Here is a 6,000-nt window from a genome sequence, read left to right on the forward strand (position 1 = left end):
ATCAGTTTCATTCTCTTCTTTCTGTGGTATAGTACATTAACCAATATAGTCTCACTTTTATATAAACCAATTCCAATTGGATTCATGTTTTCTTAACAACTAGAAAACCCTGACTGATGCAAGCTTTATAAGGACCATAGTTATCATACAACTACTTATACTACAACATTAAATACAGAAATCAAAAATGTCTTATCTAGGGGCGCCTGGGTGGCGCAGTCGGTTAAGCGTCCGACTTCAGCCAGGTCACGATCTCGCGGTCCGTGAGTTCGAGCCCCGCGTCGGGCTCTGGGCTGATGGCTCAGAGCCTGGAGCCTGTTTCCGATTCTGTGTCTCCCTCTCTCTCTGCCCCTCCCCCGTTCATGCTCTGTCTCTCTCTGTCCCAAAAATAAATAAACGTTGAAAAAAAAAATTAAAAAAAAAAATGTCTTATCTAGAACATTATTGTAGATGGCATAAAAGAAACAATAAAAAATATATACTGATACCTAAAAAGAAGAAAACATATCAAAATATGAAAAATAGCTGTCTTTGAGTGGTGAGGTTAAAGGGAATATTTTTTTTTTGAGATTTTTAAAATTTGTCTTGTCTTATATTTTAAAGACTATTTTAAACTTAGTTGAAAAATGAACTCGTGTAGAAACAATATGAAACTTTTTAAATTATAGTGTTTAGTTCAATAAAGCTATTTCCTAAAGCAGTGATACAGAAGAGAATTACCTGGAGGTCACAGACAAATGGGCTCCCTCCCCATCCTGCTAAGTCAGAAATGCTAGAAATGGGGCCCAAGCATTCATATGCTTTCCCAGTTTCCAGAGTGACAATGTCTGGGACTAGAACACAGGTGGTATAAGGTAAAGGTTGGGAGTGTGGGGTTGGGTATTTGACAGACCTGGATTTGAACTTTGGTTCTGCCATTACTAACTGTAACTATACAACTTTGAATAAGTTATTTGTTTCCTGTAAGCTGTGACTTTTTTTAATCTCTAAAATGAGGTTATTTTCATTGTGAGAGTGGATGAAACAATGTTTGTATGGCATGTAATATGATAATTAGACACTGTTAGCACTGAAAATAATAAAATCTTATTTAAAAACATGAAATAACATAAATAAAAATTTTAAATGAAATAAAAAAAATAAACCCCACCACCATTATCTTTTTTTTTTTTAATTTTTTTTTCAATGTTTTATTTTATTTTTTTGGGACAGAGAGAGACAGAGCATGAACGGGGGAGGGGCAGAGAGAGAGGGGGACACAGAATCGGAAACAGGCTCCAGGCTCTGAGCCATTAGCCCAGAGCCTGACGCGGGGCTCGAACTCGCGAACCGCGAGATCGTGACCTGGCTGAAGTTGGCCGCTTAACCGACTGCGCCACCCAGGCGCCCCCCCACCACCATTATCATTAGCCTCCTGTTAGCCTAGCATGATGATAATGCAAGTCAACAGAAAAAAAAATTAAATTGCCTGAAGTTAATTTATGTAAAAATTTCAGGTTTAGTGTGGGGGAAATTTTCTATCATCTTCTCTCCAGGACATACTTCCAAATAGCTTCATTCTCTGTCAAAAATAACTTCCATGCTTTTTTCTTCTTTTTAATTTTATTAGAAAAGGAATTGAATTTTAAGAATCACTAGTGCTGTACTAGTTTCAAAAATAAAAGCAAACAAACAAAAGTCACCTCCAGTGTTCTTTAAGAGGAAAAAAGCAGAGGGACTTTACTAAGGTTGAATTACCAGAGACATTTACTTGCATCCCAGGTGTTTGGTTCAGGCTTGATCCCCATGAAAGCCAATGGCAAAACTGAGTTCATGGAACTACAAGGAAATTTCTAGATGAGGCCAGGTAGTTCAACTCACAATCTGAATTCCAGCCAGCCCTTTAACTGGCAGTAAAATTAAAATAATAGGCAAACACGGGGCGCCTGGGTGGCGCAGTCGGTTAAGCGTCCGACTTCAGCCAGGTCACGATCTCGCGGTCCGCGAGTTCGAGCCCCGCGTCAGGCTCTGGGCTGATGGCTCAGAGCCTGGAGCCTGTTTCCGATTCTGTGTCTCCCTCTCTCTCTCTGCCCCTCCCCCGTTCATGCTCTGTCTCTCTCTGTCCCAAAAATGAATAAACGTTGAAAAAAAAAATTTTAAAATAATAGGCAAACAAACATTTGTGAAGTCATCATAGGGAAATCTAAACTAGGGTTTTGTATCCTGGAGCTTTTACAGGTGACACATCAATAAAGTCCATTAATACGTGGTATGAAAAAAAACTAGAAGATACATATTACAACCATTTAAATATAAGATGCTTGAATATATTTCTTTTTTAAAAAAAAACATTATTTACTCCTCCACTTCTATTTTATTATTCTTCCTCAGGAAGAAATAACACAGTTTTGATAATTATTTTATTTTTTTTTCAACGTTTATTTATTTTTGGGACAGAGAGAGACAGAGCATGAATGGGGGAGGGGCAGAGAGAGAGGGAGACACAGAATCAGAAACAGGCTCCAGGCTCTGAGCCATCAGCCCAGAGACTGACATGGGGCTCGAGCTCACAGACTGCGAGATCATGACCTGGCTGAAGTCGGACGCTTAACTGACTGCGCTACCCAGGCGCCCCTTGATAATTATTTTAAATGTATTTTACACAGATAAACGGTATGATAAAATATTTCTGGCTGTTATTTCAACGATGGATTGGGGGGGTGAAATTAGACTCAAGGACATTAATTTGAAAGTTATTAATGTATTTTTGATAGAATAGTCATTGTATGGGTGTGTTTGCAAATCTTTCTCCACTGAAATTATATTTTATGCAAGCCAAATGAAATACATGCAGGGCAGAGGGCACTATGTAATTAAATGATTGATTTATTTGTATTAATTAGTTATTCTTAGTTCATTGGGGCAGGGATAAGGGATATGTGTCAGTTGTGTTCATTTGTTGGTTTTGTTTTTTTCCTACTGCTCTGCTATCAGCAGTGAAGGTACTCAGTAATATGTGTTGGGCATTTGACATAGAACATCAATAAGATAATGTATAGGGTGGCAGAATGAGGATACCTCTATTCTTTTTTATCTGGAACAGCTCTGAAAACAAAAGACACTAACAAAAAACAAACTAATAGATACCTGAACACTTCAAATCACAAAAATCATAAATGGTTAGGAAGGAGTGCCATGGGAAGAAAGGATCTGATGGGGTGCCAGGAGAGGATCACTCTTGGAGCAGAATGCAGCAAAAGTTAAAAAGATACAGAGGGGCCCAAATAGCAATACTTTGTAACAAATGATTGAAATGCACAGGTTGCTACTAACACTCATCTAATTAAAAGTAAGCAATATTGTAAAAGGAATATCTGTATAAAGATATTATAAGGAGCAGGCGTAGGTTGTGGGGGAGGTTAGAGAAAAGGAGGAATGGATCTAGAAAAGCAAAAGGCAAAAAGAGAACATACTTCAGAAAAATGTTGCCATTGGGATGGCAGAATCCCATGAGTTGCAAAATATTGCAACCAAAGTTATTGCTATGAACCCAGAAAAATTTAAAGAAACAATCCTAGATTAAAAGTAAGTTGATGCATAGATGATTTCTAGGAAGAAATTATAATTATGCCCAACAGAAACAGATGAAAACTGAGTTGGCAGAGATCAGGAAATAAGTGAAAAATAAAACTATCTCAGAAATTAAGACACTATCTGAAAGCAAAACAAAATCAAACTAATGAGACTTCAGGGACTTTTTAAAACACAATACAAATATAGAAGACAAGACACGCTAAAGAAAGTAAACACATAGAGTAGAAACTGATAATGGATTTAATAAGGAAAAAAAAAGGATACCAAAAACAGATAAAGGAGTGTCAGTATACATTTTGTATCCTTGAATAAAAACCTCCTATCAAGGTGGAAACTGAAAACATATTCTAAAATACCATTTAAGAATACAATCTAGAAGTAAAGATTGGAAAACACATGATGACTAAAGAAAAACGAGTTTAAGGTATGTTTAAAATTGAAATACAACCTAGTAAAGTTATGACTTTTAAAGATAAGTATATAATTCTTTGAGCATTCTGGCAAAAGTCAGATAATTTATAAGGGAAAAATATCAGGCTATCCTTAAAGTTCCCAAGAATATACATCATTAAAAAACAGTGTTTGGATAAATGCACAGTCATCCAGGAAATAAAGTTGAGCAAAATGTTATATCTAGACAAATTGTTTCAATAGAAAGGCAAGAGTAGATACTTGCAGGTACTATGAGAATTTATTTCCTATAAATCTACCCTGAAAAGACTGTTAAAGGATTAAACCTCAGCTGAACATCAACTGAATAGAGATATGTAGCAAAAATAAACAAAAGAAAACAAAAAACCAGAAGTGAGCATAAAAATGCAATTAACTTTAAAACTAAGTAAAGAATAACCCTTTGAATCAGTTTCAGTATATAATGTGAATAGAATGACAACAAAGAAACAACGTGACTGGTAAAAGTTCGGATGGAAATTAGACAGTTATGTAAGAATATTGATTTTTTCATCTTTTATAATCAGAAGTTTAAAAGTATCATTTAGCAGATTCTCTTCTATTGACCACCTGAGTCTTGCTGTAAGAAGCAACCACCTCTCCTCTTTCTCTCCACCATCTGCTTGGCAGCTCTAAAGCAGCAACCAGATTGGCAACGCCTTCTGGGAGCTCTGTTGCCTGGAACACGGATGGCATCCAGCCCAAGGGTCAGTTGCCAATTGACAAGACCATTGGGGGAGATGACTCCTTCAACACCTTATTCAGTGATACAGGTGCTAGCAATCATGTGCTCACTGCAGTGTTTGTAGACCTGGAACCCACAGCTATTGATGAAGTTTGCACTGCCACTTACTGCCAGCTTTTCCACCCTGAGCAGCTCATCACAGGTGACGAAGATGCTGCCGGCAACTATGTCCAAGAGTGCTACACCATTGGCAAGGAGATCACTGACCTTGTCTGGGACTGAATTTGGAAACTAGCTGACCAGTGCAGAGGTCTTCAGGGCTTCTTGGTTTTCCACAGCTTTAGAGGGGGCGCTGGTTCAAGGTTCACCTCCTTGCTGATGGAATCTTTCTTTGTTGAGAAGAAGTCCAAGCTGGAGTTCTCCATTTACCCAGCGCTCCCCCACCCCCAGATTTCCACAGCTGTTGTTGAGCCCTATTACTCTGTCCTCACTACCCACACCACCCTGAAGCACTCTGTGGCTTCATGGTAGACAACAAGGTCATCTAGGACATCTGTGATAGAAACCTCAGTATTGAATGCCTAACCTATACTAACCGAATTAGGTTGATAGGTCAAAATGTGTTCTCCATCACTGCTTCCCTCAGATTTGATGGAGCCCTGAATGCTGATCAGACAGGATTCCAGACCACCCTGGTACCCTATCACTGTATCCATTCCCTCTGGCCACATATGCTCCTGTCATCTCTGCTGAGAAAGCCTACCATGAACAGTTTTCTGTACCATGAAAAGCCTACCAGTACATGCTTTGACTCAGCCAACCAGATGGCAAAATTTGACTCTTGCCATGGTAAATACATGGCTTGCTGCCTGTTGTACCATGGCAGTGTGGTTCCCAGAGATGTCAGTGCTGCCACTGTCACCATCAAGACCATGCATACCATCCAGTTTGTAGGCTTGTGCTCCACTGGCTTCAAAGTCAGCATTAAATAACAGCCTCCCACTGTGGTACTTAGAGACCTGACCAAAGGTCTGGAGAGTGAGCTGTGTGCATGCTGGGCAAAGCCATAGCCATTGCTGAGGCCTGGGCTCACCTGGACCACAGATTTGGCCTGATGTATGCTAAATGTGCCTTTGTTCATTGGTATGTGGTTAAGAGCATGGAGGAAGGAGTTTTTTGAGGCTCATGAAGACATGGGTGCCATTGACAAAGGATTCTGAAGAGGTTGATGTGGATTCTGTTGAAAGAGTGAAGAGGAAGAGGAATACTAAGGTTAAAAATGTCAGCAAGGT

General features: G+C 39.0%; 1 pseudogene; it reads left to right on the forward strand.

Annotated features, from left to right (window-relative positions):
* Nucleotides 1–5,495, forward strand: part of LOC125153261 (tubulin alpha-1A chain-like) — an 87,083-nt pseudogene extending 81,588 nt beyond the window's left edge.
* Nucleotides 5,496–6,000: the final 505 nt, after the last annotated feature.

The sequence above is a fragment of the Prionailurus viverrinus genome, chromosome A2 (assembly GCF_022837055.1).
Source record: "Prionailurus viverrinus isolate Anna chromosome A2, UM_Priviv_1.0, whole genome shotgun sequence".
Classification (NCBI taxonomy): Eukaryota; Metazoa; Chordata; class Mammalia; order Carnivora; family Felidae; genus Prionailurus; species Prionailurus viverrinus.